The sequence below is a fragment of the Lepidochelys kempii genome, chromosome 21 (assembly GCF_965140285.1).
Source record: "Lepidochelys kempii isolate rLepKem1 chromosome 21, rLepKem1.hap1, whole genome shotgun sequence".
Lineage (NCBI taxonomy): Eukaryota > Metazoa > Chordata > Testudines > Cheloniidae > Lepidochelys > Lepidochelys kempii.
The window spans coordinates 10776626-10799759 of record NC_136400.1 but is presented as its reverse complement, the minus strand read 5'-3'; the positions used below and the strand labels follow the sequence as shown (position 1 = coordinate 10799759).

Genomic DNA, 23134 nt, shown 5'->3' with positions numbered 1-23134 from the left:
TTACCCCCTTCTGTCTCTGGATCTGGTCAACCTTGAGTCCTTAACTCTTTTTTTCTACAGTGACGGCAGATGCTTTAGGGGTGTGAGGTCCCGAAAGCTCTAGCATGGGGAGATGGGAACTCCAAGGTTCTTTAGGGGAAGAGCCTTCCCCACGTGCAATGTGTTTTTAACACTCACTCTGTTAGGTAGGTAACATTCCCTTCCCCGGCTTTCCTGGCGTGGCTGGTCTTTTGGGGTTGGCTATATGCAAAATGCAAATGTTGAAAATCATGGATCAGGCCCCTCTTAAAATTAGTTTAAAAATCATAGATTTTAACTTGTGTTGGTTTCTTTCTCTGCTCTCTAGTTTTGAGCTTTTATGGGTCATGTTTTCAAGTTTTTTCTCTGCATGAAAGCTGAGACCTTCACCTAATGAGGTGACTCCAGACCCAGACATCATGGGACTCCCAATAAAATTTTGAAAGTTGATTCCACTGCTCGGGCCTCTTCTCTTCTTCTTTCCAGTTGACCTTGGTCTTTTTCTGTCTCCCACATGTCTGTTGTTACCCTGACTGCCAGGGGGATATAAATGGTGGAGCCATAAACCAGAGGTTCTCAACCTTTTCCTTTCTGAGCCTCCCCCCCCACATGCTGTAAAACCTCTGCCCAGCTGTGCCAGAACAACTGGTTTTCTGCATATAAAAGCCAGGGCCAGCATTAGGGGGTAGCAAGTAGGGCAGTTGCCTGGGGCCCCACGCCACAAGGGCCCTTGCGATGCTAAGTTGCTCAGGCTTTGGCTTCAGCCCCGGGTGCCAGGGCTCAGTGCCCCAGGCTTCAGCCCATGCGGTGGGGCTTTGGTTTTCTGCCCTGGGCCCCAGTGAGTCTAATACTAGCCATGCTTGGTGGACTCCCTGGAACCTGCTCGTAGTCCCCCTGGTTGAGAACCGCTGCCATAAACCGTGCATGCTATAAACTGCCCTATATCTGCCTGCCAAAACTATCTCACGCTGCTCCGTCAGGAAAGCCAGTGCTATTCCTCCAAACTGCCAGCAATTCCGTTTCCATCAGGGCATTATCTGTTAGTGGGGAATGGAAGCCCCAAAGCTGGTGGCCACCAGGCTGTTAAACTGGATCTAGTGTGTGTTGCCTTCTTAAAGCACATGAGCTAAAGCAAGGGTGTTCATCTGCGCTCTCCATAAATCTGACACCAGCAGATTGGATGGTGGTGGTTTCTCTGGAAAGCCTCTGAGTGGATGAGAGCATTGCACTGAAGAACAGTAAGGGCAGATCTCTATTCACCTGGAATCCAGCTGGCAGGGAAGCACTTGCTCTGAGCAACTTCACCAATACACTAGTGTGTGCGAGCCTGAAGGAAGAATCCCGATCGCTCTCGTTTTGAAGAGGCTGTTGGAGAGGCAGGATGCCATCTGCCTCTGGAAAGTAGGAACCTTGATTGTGAAAGGCTTGGAGTGAGTGGCTCTGTGCCTTTCCTGCGTAGCCAGGCAGGAGGCTGTGCATGTGTGATGTGGCTCTAAAGTGTAAGTCTGGCCACAATAAAAACATTTCCTTGTTATCTAATCTGCCCCATTTTCCTTCCCTTCTGTTTACCATGGCCAAGTTTCCTCAATAATTCTGACAGCTGCAGGCTGGGCTATGACGTCAAGCTGCAATATTGAAGTCAAAAAGATGTTTAAATGAGAACAGTTAATACTATTCATTATAAAGCTGCAACCTTGGTGGCTAGGCTGGGGGAGGGTCGAAAGTAGAATTTGGCTGGCTCAGCCCGGTGATGTTAGACAGTCGTGATATCTTAGGTTAATTTCATGTCTGTCAAGCTAATAGACCCCAGAGTACATAGCTTCATCCAGCTCTGGGGTTGAACACAGCAGCAGTCTAAAGGCATGCAGCAAAAAGTGAATGCTACCATGTTCAAATGAAACAGCCTCTTTCCAAGATGGTCCTGTCTGCGATCAATCGCACATCAGGGTCTTGGGAAGTAATGATAGTCCTCCAGGCCAATCTAATTCCAACACTTCACCACACGGGTCAGTTAAGAAACTATACGCTTTCTTCTCATCACCTTCCGCTCCTTTACTGCTTCCCTTGTCCATACAGGAAACCCTGGGTCTGGCATGATGAAGCCGCAGCCTCAGAGTCTCCCGTAAGAATGGCCAGACTGGGTCAGACCAATGGCCCATCTAGCCCAGTAACCTGCCTCCCGGCAGTAGCCAGTGTCAGGTGCTTCAGAGGGAATGAACAGAACAGGCCATTGAGTGATCCATCCCCTGTCGTCCACTCCCAGCTTCTGGCAAACAGAGGCTTGTCCTGCAAGCTCCAGACAGTCACCGTGGTGGGTGCTGAATACGGAATTCTCCTTGTGCTTTCAGTGGTGAGGTCCTTCCAGGTCACATCTGAGGCCACTGATAGCGTCAATAGGGTAAGTAAATGGCTTTAAATGTCAATGTTGTTTTTCTCCAATGAAATGTCTAGGTGTCTAGATAAAGGACCCTTTCAGCACTAACTCATGGGATGAAATCCAGCCCAGACCAGTGTCCAGAAATGGTCACCATCTTTTTGGCTGTTCTTTGGGCCTCTGTGTGAAAGGATCTGGCAGCTACCAGTTGAAAGCAAACAGGTGTCTGTAACTGGTGATCATTAACCCCCTCACTGCTGGCCCCGAGTGCCCGCTTGGTGCCTCTGCAGAAAGGCCCAGACCTGAATGGGCCCTAGAAGCTGGGTTCCCCTCTCAACATATCTCAACGTAGGATAGTTTTCTCTGCTGTTGCTTGTGCTGTTCCTGGTCTGTGGATAGAGCGAACTTCCTTGCCCAGGTTGTCAGTCCAGCACCTGCATCAGCACTAAACTGGCTTCCAAAGTTAAATAAATAGATGAAAGCTTTATTTTCTGCCGCAGAAATGCCAAACCTGGCAAGATTGCTGTTTTCCCCCCCTGGAGAATCGGTGCACAGACCTGAGCTTGTCTGACAGGCTGCAAGAAACTGACGATGGCTGTTTGATAAGGTTGTCCAGGAAGTAACTGTTTTCTCCTAAGAACCCAGGTTATAGAATCCTGTTTATCCAGCCAGAGGGGCAGCAAAAATCAACACTGCTCAAAGAAAGGAAGGAACACGACCCAGTCTAATCTTTCTGGTGCGGAGAAAGGGGGAGAAAGGTATCTGCAGTAGCCCTGCTTGTAAATCTGCTTGTATCATGGCTTCACAAATATGCTAAGGTTGGGGGAGTCTCGCCTTTGTTTCAGGCAATTAGATTTGTGGGCATCTGGCACAGAATTACCCACTGGCAGGGCAGGGAAAGGATTATAGGTGCTGGTGAGGTGGAAGAAGAGAGCTAAAAACTGACAGACTCCTAGCCACCGTGCCTCCCAGACCTTAGCACTTGAACAATCAATGAGCTATCTGCCTTGGGATACCTGATCTGGCTTCTGCTTAGGGACGACTGACAAAGAAGGGTTGGAAGGAATCAGGTGGAGGTGCCTGAGAAGCAGGTTTCTCAGAACTTTTAAAGGGATCTAAATAAATAACTATAGGGAAGCAATTATTTCAAGAGCAAATAAATGGGTGCTACTAACTCTAGTTGTTTTTTGTTTTGTTTTGTGTTTGGGTTTTTTTGGTGGTGGGGGGTGGGAAGGGTAGCTTTTGTTTGGGTGCTGGCACACCCCTACTTTAAGTACTGTCTTTGTTTTTGTATCACACACATTACGAAGGTATCTCAGCACCTAGGAGGGTATGTCCTTAAAATCAGGAAAGTGAATGTATTTTTTGGCTGGTACCAGTTTCTTCTTGATGTGCCAGTGGTGGAAGGCTCATGGTGGGAGATGGGCTGATCTCAAGGATGTGGGCCAGGGGAAAGTTATCTATCTGCCAGGACTGTGTCAGATTGTTGGCCTGGAGTTGTTGCCAGATTGGCTAAAAGCAGCTACATGAAAGGAAACTGATCAATCAGACCTGACTGTCACCAGGAAATGCTGATGCCTTATCTGAAAATGCCAATCTGAACATAATCCCGAGAGCCAGTGTCTTGACAGGTTTAAAATGTTTCATGCAAGTTACTCATCCGTACTGGGTCACCAGTAGGAGATATAGAGAAACTAACCAATGTCTGATGCAGTGGAAAATGTAATCTTCCTCTGTACCCCAATGCACTGTGTTGTACACACCTGGAGACACAATTGACTCCTCCACCGTGATTGAGTTTTCATGCACCAGAAACAAAGGCATCAAACTTTCTGTTAAGGATGCTAGGTATTAAAAGTCCAACAGGCAGTTTCCTATACCAAACCCTAACCTCCCTGCATCTTCTCTTCTTCCCCTTGGGTAAAACTGAGGTGGTAATAAAAACTCCCAGGATGGGGTGAAAGGGCGTTTGAGGCCTCAATGTTTGTTTAAAAAAAAAAAAAGAAAAAAAAGTTGGGTTTCCCTAACCAAAGGATCTACACACGTGTAAAGAGTGCTTATATATGCACCATTTCACGTAGTACAGGGATGCTGTTATCACTGAGGAAGAAGCCATTTAACAGAACACCCCACATGACAGTTTAGTAGGATAAGAGGTGAAGTCTGCCCTGGAACCACGGTGGAGAATTTTAAGTAGGCAGATGAGTTGGAATTGATCAGAACCCTTGGAACACTAGTGCTTGTGTACTTCTGCTCAGAGAGTCATGAGATTTAAAGGCTACTGGTTTCATCTCCTGTGATTGTGTTTGTAACTTTTTTTTGTTAAGGGCACCCAGAACTGGGGGCTAGGGGGTTCTTTTTCAGTTGATAATACTGAATTGTAAATAGATTAATGTGGTCAGGAGCTGCAGTCTCCCATCTCTTCTGAATAGATTTATACCTTCTCTGCAGATTGGCACACCAACAGACCCCGGTTGTTGGTGGGCAGGATTGAACCTGGGATCTCAGGAGCTAAATGCACGAGCCTCTACTGCATGAGCTAAAAGCCATATGGCCCTTAGCTAAGGCTGTAGAGCAGACTCATTAATCTCTTTCAGTGGTCTCGGTGCCACTGGATGGGACAGAACGTCACACCTGGGAGGTGTGTGGGTTACAAAGGTACTTTGAAAATTACTGTTTCTGTTGGAACTGGCTTGGTGATTTTCAGAGCTGGGTTAGAAATTGCACAGAACTGCCCTGATTTTTAGGGTTCCTATACTGTACTTTGCGTGATGGGTTTGCTGTTCCAATAACTAAGCAGCATACGCTCTGCATTATTGCTATACATCGCTTTGGTGACCCTCCCTGACCGAGATGAAAAAGGATTTTGGTTGACTCTCTGCTTAGCGGAGCTCCTGGTGAATCCTACAACACCCTGACACTCTCCCTTTGTGCTGGGGGGGCAAGGATGTCCATTTCAGAATGGAATGATTCCATACCCTGAGGCTCTGTAGGAGTTTCCATTAGGATCACAGTTCTGATCTTCTGTATCTAGGTGTTATGGACCTGATGTTTCAGAAAAACAGAGCAGCCACCCTACAAACGAAATAAAAAGAAGCTGTAGGTGCTCAGGGTTGAAAATCAGGCCTCAGGTTACTAGCTGAGGTATGGCTTTGAGACATAATATCCGTGTGGATGTGACGAGGCTCATATTTCCGAGCAGGCACATTGTACAGTTGGTGCTCAAAATCATCAGGTGGGCCCTGTAAAAATCATGAGATTTAAAAAAAAAAAAAAAGAAAAGAAAAAAGAAAAAGAAAGAGGGGTTCTTGCTTTCTACCTTGTGCCTCAAAGGTGCAGTCTCTTGGTTGGGGATTGGTTGTGTGTTGACAGAGCAAACATTTTCCTACCCTCAATCTACCACAGAAAGCAAAAACCTCACTGCGCCTTGGCTTTTGTGCACTGACTGACGAATACAAGGAGTCCCAGCCTGGAAGATGAGGCCATCTTTCCAAAGGGAAGGCAGGGCTCTCTGGGAGGCAGGACTTCTGGGTTCTGCTTCCAGCCCAGGGAAGGGAAGTGTTTTAGAGTGGGGGAGTGGGCACCTCAGCTCCTGAGTTCTGTTCCCAGCTGTGTCACTGATTCACATTATCCGGTTATTTAACCTCTCTATGCCTTCGTTTTTCCATCTGAAAAATAGACTGAATGAGCCCATCTTCCCCAGGGCTTGGTGAGGTTTCATTTATCAGCCTCCATAAAAGGCTTTTTGATTCTTGGATGAAATGCAAAGTATTTAATCGTTAAATTGCTGGCTTAAAATTAAAACTCTTTCCTGGTGCAGGTGCCTAGAAACGGTAGTTCTAAGCCCCAGTCCTGGCTATGCATGCCTGCCTGTGTTTCCTTTTATAAACCCTTTGCTTTCAGTGTCTGCAGGGAGGCTGGCATAGCTCAGGGAGGGTAGGAGGCTTTTGCACCTGTTTGGCTGGAGCCGGCAGCTTGCATTCCCACTGGATTGCTCTGCAGCAGCTTGGGTCGTGGGAGAAAATGGTTATTCTTCCATTTAAAAATCAATGCGTCAAAACCAGAGCCAGCTCTTGAGCTGCAGGAGGGAGAACGCAACTTCAGAGCACTGCAGCCAGGGTGACCTGCAGGTGGCTCGGTGCAGCTGGAAATTGGGTCACTTCAGTCTAGGGCACTGAATTGGGACTGTCCCTTTAGGCGCCCATCTCTCTAAAGTGGGCCCTCAGGACCCTATTTATTCTGGTACGCTGCGCAGAGATGGGCGGGAGGCGGAGCAATACATGGCCCCAGCACCAGGGCCTCTGGGGTTTGATTGAGACCCTGATGCTGGGTAGGACAGCCCTAATTTGCTGCCTGGCTGCAATGGCCCCATGGGGCATTCCAACCGCTGGCCACGTAGGGCCAGCCCACCTGCTGCACTCTATGGGCTTCTGAAGTGGGTGGTACAGTGTATGCCTGGGGCATTCTCTGGGGTGTCCGAGGGCCCTCTGGCTACCGCATGGGTTAATTCCTCTCTCAGGGTTCGCTGCCCCTAGGGAGAACGTTATACCTGCAGGGTAACAGGTGCTGCTGAGTCTGGCTCTGTGCTCAGAATACAAAGTTACCTGTGTCTTGGGCACAGCCGTGAGGGGTGGGGGAGGGTGTCTTTGAGCCCAGTTCGTTGTTCGTCTGGAATGACACGTTTCCTTAGCCGCTCCATGACTCACATCTGAGTCAGCCCTCAGCCCGCATCACCTCTGCCTTGGTCTTTCCTTGTTTGTCTTCAGGCCTTGAATTATAGAGGCTAGAGGGCTCTTGTCCAACCCTCCCTCCCCCCAAATTCCCAACCCCCTCAGCACCTGTTGTCAGCGCTGGTAGGTGTGCAGAGGGGAATCTTGCTGCAGGTTGTTGCAACAGGATAATTGGCTGCACTTTATTTCTGACAGACAGGGTGTGGTCTGCCCCCATTAAAGGAGCCAGGCTGCCCTTGATTCAGTCCCCCTTGAGCAGCATTTGAGAGGACCCAGCAGTAGTTAATCTCTCAGGCAGGGATGATGGTACAAACTAGCATGCAGGGATGGGCTCTGTGGTGAGGGGGGGAGGGAAGGATGCTGCCGAGCTGGCATGACCTCCCTCTCTGCTGCCCGCCCACAGGGAGCTCCTCTGTGGCAGCACCCCTTTGTTCTCTGGGACAGAGGGTATTCGTTTCAGGCCTGCTCAGGGGTGAAAGTAAAATGTGTCCCTTACCGGTACGGTAAGGCTGTAGATCAGACACATTTTCTCTCTGTCTGTCTGTCTGTCTGAGGTCTCGGTGCCACTAGAGGGGACAGAACCACACACCCAGGAAGGGTGTGGGTTAAGAAGTGCACAGTAATATTTTTAAGAGCAGGGAGAAGTAGAGGTGGATTTATAACCAGGCTAAACCACAAAGAGTAATTGGAAGAGGGAGACCCTGTCTGGCTGGAATTGAGAATGGGGGCATGAACTCTTCAAACCTTGCCTTAAAATGCCCATGGCATCTTCAATGACCACAAAGGGGTCCCCGGCTCTGTCTCTTCTGACAGACTGTTACTCGCTGAAGTGAGGTTATAGGTGGTTGCTTATCCTAACTGAACGCCTTTACTCTGTCCAAGGGCAAGTAAAATCTGAAATGCTTCCTCCCGCAGCATGAGACTGACCTTTGGAACTCTCTGCCTCAGGAGTCAGAGTCAAATACTGTGGCTGAGTGTAAAAGGGACTGGATAAGTTGAGGGCTAGTAACAACCCTTTAACTCTTTGCATCCATTAGTTCTGAAGGAATAGGGTATCCTTCCCCCTCCCCCGCCCCGCCCCAACATGATTTCAATATTATGCAGTGGCAGTCACCCAGTAAAAGGGAGATTCAGGCTCCAAGACTTCAAGATAGGGCTAATCAATTCTCATGCTTCAGGGCATGAGCTGATTGCCATGGATCAGGCAGTGTTTCTAACTCCTATGTGTAGTGTTAACCAATTACCCAGGTTTGTTATGGATATCCTCACCTTCCCTGATGTACCAGGGGCTAGTCACTGCCAGAAGCAGGAGACCAGATTTAATGGAGCCCTGGTTTGGATAGGCTTGGTGGATGTTGTGTTCTTTCTAACTTCTGAACTTAACGACCATCCAGATCTCCCCAAAGGGGGCAAAGAGAGATGAATCCAACCCAGGACTCATTATCTAACTCGCCCTCCTGCATTCCAGCCTTCCAGGCTCCACCTTTTGGGGTAAGGTGGGACCGTGATCTGAACTGACCCAACCCGCTCTGGGTTTGCCTTTGCAAACCTGAAACCACCACAAGGAGCTCTGGCAAAGTACAAATCACCCCAGTTTTGCCATGGCACAAAACTGCCGAAATCTATTATGTGGACAGTGGTGGTCAGGGATACTGCAGAACCCAGACCAGCATCGCCCCCAAGAACCCAAATCAAGATCCATCCCCTTCTCTTGTGGCACTGCATTGTCCTGGCATCTCCTCTGGACTTCAGGTCCTTGCAGCCGCAGGTACTGCTCACTCTCAAGCCTGCGAGGCATTTTCAGGAAGAGGGCTCACCACCCGCCTCCCACGGTGCTGCCCAGGGAGCGCTGCTCCTTGAGGCCGTTATGCCCAAGGATCATTTGCATGCACAAAAGAAAGAATTTGCATTTCGTGGTGGCAGCTAGTGCGGGAACTGAGGCGGCCAATGAGTCAGGCTGTGTTGCAGCCTCGATACATGCTGGGCACTGTGTGAAAAGACAACATCCCTTCTTTTGGCACTTTGTCACTGCTGGTTTCACCTGGCTGGCTGTGTATGCCTGGGAACAACTGGCAGTGGCTTGATCTATTGTGGCTGGCGGAGAGTGAGGGGTGGGGAGGGCTTGAGCATGGTTGACCTGTCCCAGAAATGACCCTCCCAATGGTAGCTAATGTGCCACGGAGGGAGAACAAAGGGGATTACAGCCCCACGTTGCTGTTTTTCCCAGAGGCAGGTTGGGTGCAGCAGGCTCAAAATCGATTGATGTTACCATGGACGTGGACTAATTGTATCGATATCACTGGGCGTCTCCCGGCGTGGCGGGCTTGGGACCAACGTTCCCTCTAATTTTTGACAAGCCATGTGTGCAAAACATTTCTGCTGTGCAAATTGTTGTGCTTCTGTGTAAATTTTTGTGCGTGCGGTGTTTCGCCGTGTGCGTGGGGTTTAGGGTCTGTGTGTGCACGCACATCCCCACAGCTTAGAGGGAACAGTGGTTGGGACCACCTTGCCTTTCCCAGGCCAACTAGGAAAGGGCTTGCTGGCTGGGGCGCCATTGGCTCATGCTATCCTTGAGGCTGATCCAACCATCCCTTTGCAAAGGGGGGGCAGCGCCCCCGCCAGGTGATAGCCCTGGACAGCTGAGGCCTCTCTCCAGCCTGTCAAGTGGCAGGCAGGGTAGGCATCCTCCAGCAGGCGGCCATTTAAGGCACTGCGCATCCTGTCTGAGGATGACTCTGTTGAATCTTCCTCGTGCGGTTCTCTGCATTGGGGCTTCCTCTTCTACCGAACAGCTGGACTCTCTGCCACAGCAAGATGTGGGCACAGCGACGGGGGGACGATTGCACCCACTGTGAGCGCCTGCCTGGGTGTGCAAAGGTGAATGGCAACCCTGACGGGTCGGTTTGCTAGGGGAGCAGGAAGGAAGGGGATAATCGGGCCGATGGGGTATGTGGTGTGGATTTTTATAATGGGACGTGCTCATTTCAATGCACTGTGCTAGGTCTAATCTGGCTGCGCATAGCCACTGGGGGGCACATTAGCATGACATTCAGCATACCACTAGCAGCTTCTGCTGCCGTGAGACTAGCAGGGAGGTGGGGCAGCATGGGATGGAGGATGCGCTGGCAGAACTACTTGGGAACCCGGGTCTGGAACAGCAGGGGGCGCTAGACTCACCACTGAGTGCAATTGGGAAAGCTTGGGAAGATGGGGGTTCAGGACTGGAATATTGGGGGGCAGGAGGTCACGATCCCAGGGGATTAATAGACCTGGCGGGGGGGCCACGGCTGGAACTGCAGCAGGTGCTATAGGATGGGTTTGAGGGGCCTGGGCAGAGCTGTGCTGGGAAACTTCTGCGAAAACTTCATTTCTGACATGCAGGGTCGGTCTGTCTCTTCTGAGCACTGAACTTCAGCAATTAACGAAAACAAAGGCAACAAGCACCGTTTGTCCTCGCCCCGCCACTTAAGGTGGGTCACACCCACTCTGCCCTGAAATGCCCATTGCTGGCAGCGATGTCAGCCCCAGCACAGATGGGCTGCACATAGTGACTTCCAAGGCTTAATCCCAAGAAACAAAAGCAGTAATTTACCGAACCCAGAGGAAGAACAGGCTCAGGGCATTAACCACAGAACAACAAACATGCAGGTGGATTCTGTGCCCTGGACTGTGCTTGCCAGCTGGGCCGTTTGGGTTGGTACAGGCTGAGATCTTTCCACTTTGTTCTGCTTCATTAAGGATTTGAACTGGCAGTGCTGAGAGTGACAGAGACAAAACAGCCTGAACGAGGCAATGGCAGACAAAGGAGGGGAGAGCAAGGAAAGGGTAGGCCAGTGGCATGAAAGAGCCTGGAGGGGAGAGAGGACACTCCTGAAATGCACCAAGGAGAGACTGGCTAAGGCAGGGCAGGTTGGGGCTGGAGCAAGGAAAGTCTTACACTGGGGGCTGCTGGACTTTATCCTTCCTGTCTTGGGGCTGCAGGATTGGAACAAGCTTCAACAAGCCGTGGAAAGGCTGCAATGTGTGCGTGCAGTCAGGTGATCTATTGACGTGACTGTTATGTACAAATCCGTTGTGACCGGCCTCATCTGTAACCCCCGGGGCTCTGTCGCTCCAGCCTAACTGGAGTCTGTTCCGCACCGTGGGGCCCGCATCCCTAACCTCAGCAGTGCTTCATGGCCCCTCCGGGGGACCTGCCGCCACCGCTGCCTTGCCCTAGTGCCAGTGGCCCCCCTCCCTTCCTGCTCTCCTGGGTCACAGGCTAAAATGGACATAAGTGTGTGCTGGGGCTGCTCTTGTTAAAACACCGGCAGTGTCCTCCGAAGGTGGGTGGGAGGCTGAGGCCTCAGATTGTCCGCTCTTTGGGGCAGGAACCATCTTCTTGGTCTGCGTCTGCATGATGCCTAGCACGCTGGGGTCCTGGACCGTGACTGGGGCTCCTCGGTGCTCCCACAATACCCGTAATTAATATCAATTAAGAGCTTGTGCAGCCCCCAGGGAAGCAAACCTTCTATCTGATGGCACATGCTCCTAGCCTACCCAGGTAGCGTGCTCTCGCTCTCTTCCCGTGTCCCCGTCTCCCCATGCCGCCTTCTCGCCGTGGATTGGGGAGAACCCCTTACTGGGCTCTTCCTTTCTAACTTGGGGGTGGAGATCCCCCTCCTCCCTAAAACCGCCCCCTCCCCCAGTCCACACGCACAGGTGGCTGCATGGGAGAAGACCCAGTGTGGGGCTGGGATGCTGGGAGTGAGGGCCGAGATGGGGGGCCCTGCTCTCCTGTAGGATCTGCTGGCCCTGGGCTCGTCTCTCTGGGCACCCTTGTCAGACGCCAGCCACCGAGTGATGTTTCAGGCCGCTCTCTTCCTTCAGCCAGTGCAGCATCATTTCCCTCAGGGACATAAACTGCTGGCATGCTGGGGGTGCCCGACCGTGTGCGGCAGGGCCATCCCAGCACCTCCATTCCCTGGCCCCTTCCTCCCAGCCACGCATCCGTTTGTCTCTCATTGGGACCTGTCGCCTGCAGGGAGCCCCACCCAGCGTCTCGCCCCACTGAAAAGAGCATGTGTGTCAGCACTGTGGTTACCTTGGAAGGGAGGGACTAGCATGTAATGGTACTTATGTTCCTCCCAGCTTCATAATCCCCAACAGGATTGCCTCCTGCTGCAGGCAGGGAGGGAATGTCTACACTGCAACTAAATGCCTGCGGCTGGCCCATGTTAGCTGATTCAGGCGTGTGGGGCTTGGGCTATGGGGCTAAAAAGAGTTCAAAAAAGAACTAGATAATTTCCTGGAGGATAGGTCCATCAGTGGCTATTAGCCAGGATGGGCAGGGATGGTGTCCCGAGCCTCTGCTTGCCAGAAGCTGGGAATGGGCAACAGGGGATGGATCACTTGATGATTCCCTGTTCTGTTCATTCCCTTTGGAGCACCTGGCACTGGCCACTGTCGGAAGATGAGACACTGCGCTGGATGGACCTTGGGTCTGACCCAGTCTGGCTGTTCTTATGGGAGACTCTGAGGCTCATCATTTTTGTTGACCTTCTCTGTACTTTTTCCAATTCTGATCTATCTTTTTTGAGATGGGGCCATCAAAACTGCACACAATATTCAGGGTGTGAATCAACAGTGGATCTATATAGTAGAATTATGATATTTTCTGTGTTATCTACCCCTTTCCTAATGATTCCTAAAATTGTCAGCTTTTTTGACTGCTGCTGGGATTGTTTTCCAATGTGCATAACTTTGCATTTATCAACAATGATTTTCATCTGCCATTTTGTTGCTCAGTCACCCAGTTCAGTGAGCTCCCTCTGTAGCTCTTCACAGTCAGCTTTGGACTTCACTATCTTGAGTAATTTTGTATCATTGGCAATCTTTGCCACCTCACTGTTTACCCTCTTTTCCAGAGCATTTATGAATATGTTGAACAGCAAAGGTTCCAGTACTGATTCCTTGGTGAGGGGACCTTGTCAACGATTTCCTGAAAGCTCAAGTACAAGGTCCACCTGCTTGTTGATGCCCTCAGATGAACATGATATTTTGGGGAAGAATCAACACTGCTTTTGTAAAGGGAAATCATGCCTCACTAATCTATTAGAATTCTCTCTGTGTCTGATCATTCTGTTCTTTCCTATAGTTTCAACTAATTTGCCTGCCACTGAATTTAGGCTTCCTGGCCTGTAATTGCCAGGATCAACTCTGGAGCCCTTTTTGAAAAATCTGTGTACATTAGCTATTCTCCAGCCATCTGGTGTGGAGACCGATTTAAGTTATCGGTTACACACCATAGTTAGTAGTTCTGCTATTTTAGATTTGATTTACTTCAGAAATCTTGAGTGAATATCATGTGGTCTTGGTGACTTATTACTATTTAATTTATCAGTTTGTTCCATAACTGCCTTTGACACCTCAACCTGTCACAGTTCCTCAGATTTGTCCCCTAAAAAGAATGGCTGAGGTATGGGAATCTCCCTCGCATCCTCTTCAGTGAAGACCGATGCAAAGAATTTATCTCGCTTCTCTGCAATGACTTTATCTTCAGTGAGTGCTGCGTTAGCACCCCTGTTGTCCAGTTGAGCAGGCTCATAGGCACTGGAACTAGGGGCTGGGGGGGGTGCTTCAGCCCCCTCAGGTTTTACTTGGGGCTCCGCTGCTGGCCCCGCACCCGAGTCCCAGCTGCCAGTCCCAGCCTCGTCCCCCTGTCCAGGCTCCCATCTCCAAGAGACATGGCCCTGCTCCCAGCCCCAGCTGTGGGAGGGTGGCGGACAGGGGTTAGGGGGCTGGCTTTCAGCACCCCCACTGGGCAGGCTTCCTGCTTCTGATGTACTTAAAGAAAATTGCTGTTCGTTTTTGTGTCTCCGGGTAGGTTTACACTTAAAACGCTGCTTTGGCGCAGCTGCAGCGCTTAAGTGAAGATGCGCCTCTCTTGTCCCCAAGAGGCGGTAGCTATGTCAATGAGAGACACTCTTCTGTCAACGTACCACTGTCTACACCAGGGTTATGTCGGTCTAACTATGTCGCCGAGGGGTGTGGATTTTTCACACCCCTGAGTGATGTAATTAGACTGATATAACTCTGTAGTGTAGACGTGGCCTGTGGCCGGTGTAATCTAATCTGCTATCCTCACGCAGTCTAACCTAATCCATCCATCCAATCCGTTATCCCAGTCCTGTATAACTTAATCTACAATCTGCATCAAAGCCAACCTAAACACTCATCTCAGTCTAGTCCAAACTACATCTATTGTCCCAGGCCAGTACAAGCTAATCCATAGCTCTCTGGGGCAGAGACTGTTTCTGTTTTGTGTTTGAACAGCAACTAGCACAGGGGGGCCCTGATCCGTGACTGGGGACATTTTAGGTCCAATACAAATAACTACCACTGCAATACAAATACTAAACAGTAATACCATCCAACCTAGTCCATGCAGTCCTCTTTGTTTTTGTCTAATCTACCAATCCAATCTGGTCTAATCTAACATCTCCTATCCAGTCGAGTTCTAATCACCCCTGATTGCTGCCGTTGGGTGGAAAGCCTGCAAAGTTCAAGGTCCCCAAACTAAACTTGGGAATTTTGGCACTTGCAAACCCAGAGAGAATGTGCACATTTCCCAAGCAAGCACGGAAGGTGCGTGAACAGCGTGGCATAGGTGTCTATTAGTGGAGTGACTGGACCTTCAGAATCCGGATTAGAAATGGACCCAAACCAGAACCTTACTGCTCCCCTGACCCACACTAAAATTTTAGAAGGGACTGTGGCGTGAAGTAGGGTTAGAAGGGACCTTAAGGATCATTTAGTCTCACCCCCTGCCAAGATGCAAGATCTGTTGTATCTAAACTGTCTTCTGGGTTTGTTTTAGGATTCGAGGAGCCAGGGAGGGCCTGTTTTCCAGTTCTGGTTTGGCTGAAACCAAATTCTTGGGAATTTCTAGCAGTCACTCTGAAACAGGATGACACATTTAATATTGGCATTACATTTCGTCTTCCATTGCTGATCGTTTGAGCAGAACCATATAGCAACTCCAGCCCATGGTGGGGGTGGAACTGGGAATTGAAGGTGAAGCCTGAGTACCGCTTACGTAATCTCCAGCCCCACCCTCACACGCCTGGGCAGCAGCAGATGGGGAAGGCAGCTTCACCCATGGTGTGGTTGGCGCTAGCAGGTGCTACTGGTCCTGCGCACTTGGGAGCACCAACAACTCACTTCAATACTGAAAATGAAAAGGAGTTGGAAGGCGAGGGAAGTCCTGTGCACCTGTCTTCCTACACAGCAAGCTACGGCTATGAGCCCGTGCCAACCGCCCAGGGTGGGCCCCGCATACAGCTGCCAGCTATGACTGCTCTGTTTGCTTCTGGCACCAGCATAAACTCCCGTAACTACCTTTATGGCAGCATCTGGGAGATGGGGCAGAAGGACAAATGGAAGTAATAAATGGGAGTGACCCCTATCTCAGTCAAGTCATCCCGATTCCGGAGCTGTGACTGGCTAAAAACTGGTAGTGTTGACGGAGGAACATTTATTGTGACTCAACTGGTCCCTGCTGTAGATCAGATAGTCACGTAAATCATTTTCCAACTAATCACACCATGCTTCTGGCTTCGTTGATATATCTAGTGGCAGAGAGTTCCATGGGTTAATCACACATTATATAAATAAGTGTTGTATTGGTTTTAAATGTGCTGCCCTTCTGTTGTTTTTTCTCCCTAGCATTTTGTTTGGTGCTGGGTTGGATCCAAGATACCTATTTCCCAAGTCCAATTTGGATGCCATTGAAGTGCTGGGAATGCCCAGAGTGTATTTTGAAGTCTAATGATGACTGTTTAAATACCAGTTACATTTGCAGAAACACAAAGCCCTTGGAGGTGAAGTTTTAAATTTATTTTTTGTATTTCTGTCTTAACCCTCCTCGCTTCCCTCTGATGTTTAACCTCTAGTTTGTAGGCTGGATTTCCATGAGATGAAGGATTCCTGTCTTGCTGAGGTAACCTCTTGCACCTTAGTATTTAGTCATACTGAGAGTTATCTTCCCTTTGCATTCCTGCTTCCTCTTGTGTATAGAGGGGTATGTAGCCTTCTAGCTTTGCTTAATTAGCTTCCACCCCCAAGACCTGCTTTGCCTCCAGCATTTATAATAGTGTTAAATATAAAATATGTGTTTTTAATTTATAAGGGAGGGGCCACACTCAGAGGCTTGCTATGTGGAAGGGGTCATCAATGCAAACATTTGAGAACCACTGGTCTATTTCATACCGGCTGCTGCTGGGACGGATTTTTTTTTTTAATGATTTTTGCATGCACTTTTTCCTTTTGCAAATATCCCCGTTGAAAATCAGGATCTGGCTATTACCTGCCAGCGAGCCAGGCACTTACTAAAGCTGTTTCTCCCCAGAAAGAGCCTTGTGACCAATCCCCTCCTTGCAACTGAATAGGGATTCTCAAACAACTGATCCAGGGCCTGTTTCCTCTCAGGATACAGTTCCCTTTTCGGATCGTCTGTTATGACTAAGGGTAATGCAGATGCTGTTTTTCTCCTTAGCTGCTGCTCTGTTGGTGGCTAATGACCTGGGACAATGGTGCTCAGACATCTCCCGAACGTGCAGCTGGCAGAAACCCATCCGATCAGCACATCTCAGTCCACACCTAGCTATGCTGTTGCTATTAAAGATACCTGTTCTTGCTTCCAGGGATGGCAGAGCCCATCAGACACAGGGAAGGCCCGGCTAACTTGGCAGGAGGTGAGGATGGTACAAGAAGCAGCTCAGACAAAATACACAGGCCTGGCCTCTGCTTCCTGCTGGCCATGCCAGTTTGGAAGCATAATTCGATCTTGTGTTTCGATCATTGCAGCAACTGTGGCAGCTCTGCTCAGGTTACAGAGCCTTGTGCTCCGTGACTTCCGAGCCTGCAAAGGAAACCGTGATTGAATACGTGACATTGACAACATTGCAACAAAGCAGAGATGATGTTGACTAATGTGCAAGCTTGGCCACTCATGGGGTCCTGGGTGCATGTTGCTCTATTAAAAGACTTTGCCCTGCTATAACACCTCTGATCTGAGGATCTCGTGGCGCTTTATGTTCATTAGCGGACGCGTGCACACACCCCCTCACGATGCGGGTGGTCTGTACCTTATCTGTAAAATATGGGATTAGAGAGGGGAAGTGACCTGTCCAAGATCACGCAGTGAGTCAGTGGCAGAACAGTACCTAGGTGTCCTGACTTCCTTTACCTAGCTCCAATCAGCAGTCAACACTCCCATTCAGGGGTGTGGGAATGATTTGTATAGGGGGGGTGCTGAGAGCCATTGAACCAAACCAGGCCTGCTGACAGCAGTTCCGGGCCCCAGGGCTGTCCCTGATGGAGGGTGGGGCGGTAGGGACAGAAGTGACAAATCCGTCACTTCCAGGACTGACCATGCTGGCCAATCTTGCCGGCCCTTGGGGCCTAGAGCAGTCACTTGTGCCTAGGAGCCCTGCAGCCCGCTTGGGCAATTTAAAAGGGCCTGGGGCTTCCAGCTGGGGGCTCCTGGGTCCTTTTAGATTGTCCAGGGCCCTGGACAACTGCCCCCTTTGCCCCCCTCGTCGGTGGCCCTGAACCAAACTGTAAACCCTGCATATAATGGAAACCACTTCAAGCCAGGGGGTGCAGCAGCACCCCTAGTTCCAGCACCTGTGGTCCCGTTCCTATGTCGTTTTGACTACACCCCTCAATATTTGTGCGGGACTTCAGGAGAAGGGACAACAGCCCTACCCTGGCTCCCCCTGAGTCCCGTTGCTAAGGGGGCTACTTAGACCACCTGAGGCTTGTTCAGGTTCTCTGTGTGGTTGTGTAAAGCCCTGGTGCAGTCAGGCGAAGTGGTGATTTGAGCTGGGTGGAGGTCACTCCTGGATGCTGCCCTGGCATGAAACATGGGGAATAGCAGCTGTGCAATGCCACCCATGGAAGTAATTGAGGCAAATCCCCAGCACAGGAAAGGCCCTAAACCCCCCAAGATGGGGAGCGGGGGGGGGGGGGGTTGGGCAAGAAGCTCCAGAAAGTATCTGCCAGTGAGAGAATCTTTGAGCTGCCTCTCCCATAGACAGTGCTTCAGAGTTAGGAGGGGATGGAGAGTGGTTTCTATTTCCCTTTGACAATGGGGACCGGTGCCGCCCCCCGCCAGCGAACAGCTGTAGGCAGCTGCCCAATAGCAATTTCAAGCATCCCACTGGCATGGGGGGTGGCCATTCTATACTTCAGTGGTAGGATCAATGTGTATCCCGGTGGTGGGGCCCGTGGGGGAATGGAGACTCTCAGCGCCAGCTTGTACGAAAAGCTACAGACTCTTATCTGCTTCATTTGCCCATGGGAAAAAACAGCTTAAACTGCTTAAAATAAACAGCTCAGTCTTCTTAAAAGCAACCCCCCTGGGCAGCGAGTTGAATGAACGGCCCCTATGCTGTTGTTTCTAATGTTTGCATGTGGTTGGCAGGCCTTAAGAAGCTGCCATGGGACCAAGGTGGTTATGTATACAGCTGGCAATCTCTTTCCAGCCTCAAATTCCCATGGGTAGCGCCGGGCAGGGTAGCGCTAAGAAACGTAAACACCTCGCAACTCGGAGGAGCTGCGGCGTGAGCGCGCTATATGTCCCTGTCCTTAAAGAGCAGGGCTCCTCGGAGAAGAGCCTGTGAACTCAGGTCCTGGAGCGTTTGAGTGCGAAACACTCAGGCTTCACTTCCGTTAAGGCTGCAGACTCAGTCCAGCTCTGGGAGAGGGAGCTGAGTTCTAGTCCAGCAGATGCATCATCTGCAGGCTGGCTGGTCAGGTTCTAATTGTAGGGCTAGTGGTGTCAGGACCTCCACTGTCTCTGCATCCCTCACTGAAGGCGACAGGAATAGCGGCGGATCTAATGTGAGCGCCGGGGGGTTGCACTGAGGGCAATCCTTGCCTGCAGAATCTGTATTACTAGTGATGACTGATGTATCAGAAAGGGCCCCCTGTCAGATGCCAGGCAGAGCTTGCAGGGCTGGCAATGAGAAAACCATTTTATTTTATTTTATTTTTACAAATGAGAGCAGGGTCTGAGACATGACATAAATGAAGTGCCTGGCACAAAGCAGAACCATGCAGTAAGGTTCCTGTGGGCAGAGTGCAGGGCATTCACAGGGCGCCTGCAGTCTGATCACTCGGACATCAGTTAGGTCCCCTGGAGGAGGCTGATTGGAGTAGCTGAAGTTAATTATTTAATCAGATGATGGGGGAAAAGGGGGCTGGGTGAGCTAAAGAACCCATCAGCTCAAGGAAGTGAAAGTGAGAGGAACGGGGCTACTTAAGCCCCGTCTCAGAGAGCTCAAATAAGGGAAGAGGCTGGAAGCACAGGGGACACTGCAAATGCGTGCTGTACAGGGCTGTCAAGGTGTTGGAGGTGGGACCGTAAATGAACGGTATGGTCTGGATACCCAGCTGGTGGAGTCTGCCTAGGTTTCTGGGGTGCAAAAAGACAGGAGCAAAGTCCGCCCTCTTAGGGTCCGCAGAGAGCCGGTGAGGTTAGGTCACTCACTGGCCTTTCACCATGATCAGCCTTGGTTTGAATCTTGGCTTGGGATATAGATGCAAATGTGTTTGTTGGGTGGTGTATTACCATCCCTAATCACCCCGTGGTCTGGATATGACTGGCAGGCTGCTTAAGAGGGGACTCGGGTGCATCAAGGCAGGATTGAGGTGCCTCGGCACAGCTGTCGGAGACTCCTGCCCTGGGGTGCTCCCAGGAAGGACTGGGATGCACTGGTGAAGCATGTGCACAGGTGTGACTGTATGTCAGGGCTAAGCCGTGGATCAAGCCTGAATCAGCAGAGCTGTGCAGACATCCAGACGTGAAATATCAGGATGGTCGCTGGTCAGTGTACTTACTGGCGCAGCTCTGCCATGGTAACAGGATGTGAGTTCAAATTATTTCCACAATGAGGGGAGCGGGAGGTAGTGCTGGAGACTGGTACGAGCTTTCTGCCCCCTGTGCCCATGGGGGCATAATCAACCCACCAGCAGTTTGCAAACTTAGGTAAGTGAAGCTGCTTAAAACTTCACCTTGGGCACTGCATCCCCCTCTCATTGCTGCAGGTGATAGCTTAGCAATTGTTAATCTACTTCAAGGGGCTTAATGCTTTGGAGCTGCCTGCTCGTTGGATATGTCAGTGACTGAGGATTGACAGAGGGGCAAGGGAAGGCATAAACCCGTCTGTAATGGAGCGGGGGTTAGGAAGAAATGTTTGGGTCAGAATAGCCCAGAGCTGCTTCCTGCAGCCTTTCTTGAACCTTCTTCTGAAGTCCTGGTGGAACCAGGATTCTGGGCTTGTTGGACCTTGGGTCAGATCTGGTTGGTCAGGCATTCCTGTGCTCCTGCCTTTTATCCCAAAGCAATTCTCTGGGTGATTTCAAGAACCTGCTTTCAAGGGATGCCAGAGCACGCTAGAGGTTCTGACCTTCTAAGTATGCTTTAGCCTGCAACAACGTAAGAGAGCCTGCAATAACCCTCATCAGTGCACTGGGAGGAAGTGGACGAGTATAAGCAAACGTAGACTGCAGAGCAATTAAGATTACACGCAGGGAAGGGGGGCGTAAGCAGCTTCCAGGACAAACACCAGCAGCTAACTCATGGAATTACCTTGTTTCTAAGGTGACAGAGTTGGTCTCCTTGCAGAAGCGCTTGGGCTGCCCCTCCTATCTGGGGTGTACTCAGCCTGGGAGTGTTTCCTTGCTTCCCCAGCTGCTTTGCTCCTGGAATTTTAGGGCATAAAGAGACATGCCAGTGGGTCATGCATGGTAGGAAAAGACCTGCTGTGGCTGTCGTGAATGTAAAGGGGATTTTCTAAGGAGGCTGCTGGACATGGGCAGACCCTGTGCTTCTCCCAGCGCTGCCTGAGCCTGCCTAGCACTGCCATGAGCTACCCGGCTAAATGTGCCTCCCACGGGATCTGGAGGGACGTTGTGCAGGGGAAAAGCAGAGCTAATTTTCCATCCCGTGGCCCTTTCAGCCTTTGGCCCTTTTTTGTTGAGGCTGTTAATGATGGGACCCATTAGTGCCAGTTGCAGTGGTGGGTTATATGACGAGATGCCGTGTCTGGAGGGACCTGGACTGACCTTCACCCGGACTCCTTTCACTTAGGGGCCATTCTACTTCACACCCAGGGTTCCACAACGGATAAAATGAAGAAATCTAGCAGCATTGGAGCATTGGGCAATTCCACTGGGTTCTGGTGCCAAATCTCTTGAGGTTGATGTCTGTGGTTTATCCAATGACATCAGTATCCCTAAGTGGTTTTTTTTACATCTGTATGTTACATGGCTGCTTATCTCTTAGTCTAGCAATGAAACCAGAGAGAAGCCCAGAGAGATTCCTCCAGTCTGATTCATGTCGCTTTCCTAACTCTGTCATGCTCCTGAGCCACGCACTAGGAGTTAAGGTGTGACAAGCGTACCTGAATTGGAGCCACTGCATTCACAAAAGGGACCAGGAAAAGTTTAAAAATCAGCTTTTATAGCTCTGGTGTTGCAAGCCACTCTTTTAATTTCACTGTTTTGCATGTGTAACCAGAGCTGTTTTGAATAGCTGTTGTGACCGCACTGGGGTTGCGAAAGGCTGGGCTTTCTCATTCAGCCAGATTTGCAGCCCGGGGAGCCGGTTCTATCGGGGCTCTGGATCAGCGACGCCTGATCACGGGAGGGAAATCTGAGAGGCCTGGACAGGCCAAAGTGTAGGCAAACCAGCATTTATATGGTGGGGTAGGGGCTTCTGCCCAGGAGGGAGGGGAGTCTTACCTTCTAGGGCGCGGGGCTTCAGCAGGAGTGGGGCTGAAGCCCTGAGTCCTGTCAGACACTTCTTGCGAGGCAGAAGCTCTGGATCCCAGCAAAGGCGTGCCTCGGCGCTCAAACTTCTGAGGAGTGTCGTATGCGGCTTGGAGCGCCAGTAAGTTTGGCCACCATTCCACGTATACATGGGCTTGGCTGAAGACTCTTAGCCAATCTGTGGCTCTCTGTCCCCTCCATCGCCATAGCATCCGAGCAGCTCACGCTTTTTTAATGTATTTATCTTCACAATACCCATGCTCTTCTCCTCGTTTTATGGATGGGGCTGCATGACTTGCCCAAAGAGTCTATGGCAGAGAAGCAAATTGAACCTGGGGCTCCCAAGTCCTCAATGAATGCCCTAACCATTAGCCCATCTGGTGACGGCCCACATGGCTTAGCGTCTGGCAGGACTGGGCCTCTTATGGTGTAATCTTCATGAACTCCTTCCCAGGGATGGGTGGGAGGGGAGTAACTGTGCCTCACTATAAACCTGGGGAGTGGGATTGTCAAAAGAGCTGGCCTAGCTCAACTCCCGTTGACTCCAGTGGGAGCAGAGGTGGGCCAGTGAGGAGTTACAGCATGCAGGACAGGCTGGGGAATAAAGAACAGAGCCCCAATTTGATGCTGTGCTTAGAGCGAGTGCAATACTCCCTGGAGAGCACCGTGCATGGAAATGGTGTCAGGCTATGCCAATAAAAATCGCTCTGAGCTACTAGTATGCTTACTGTTTATCAGTTGTGTTTCCATAGCACCTAGGAGCCTGAGTCATGACCCGGGACCTCATGGTGCTAGGTGCCCTACAAACGCAGAACAAAAAGAGGGTCCCTGCCCCACCAGAGCCCAGATGTGGTGGCTGAATTAAACCAAGCCTGTCACAGGAAGACAGCTCTGCGTACTGCTGCTCTTCATTGCTCCCTTTGGGTCTCAGATGGCTTCAGGAAAGAGATCCAGTCAGCTTGTAGTCAATTTCCAAACAGAATTAACGGCAGTTTCAGACCCTGCCCCTGAATCCTTTTCCCTGTTCTGGGGCTTTTATGTATTTTTCTTGCCCCAAATAAACAGGGGAAGCAGAGAGGGCAACTCTCTCCAAAGCGCTGCCAAGTTCACAAAGCCAACAGCTGGCAAAGCAGGGCAATTGTGTTTTCTCTAATCTCTTTCGCTTATCAAAATCTCCGGTGTTAGCGATAGCAGG

General features: G+C 50.4%; 1 protein-coding gene across 1 annotated transcript in view; it reads left to right on the top strand.

The window, feature by feature from the left end:
• Window positions 1–1251: 1251 nt before the first annotated feature.
• The window catches only part of SPDEF (SAM pointed domain containing ETS transcription factor), a 58391-nt gene continuing 36508 nt past the window's right edge, over window positions 1252–23134 (top strand). The window contains exon 1 of the mRNA XM_073319468.2: window positions 1252–3150. The gene's annotated coding sequence lies outside the window, so the exon portion shown is untranslated. The remainder of the gene's footprint in view (window positions 3151–23134) is intronic.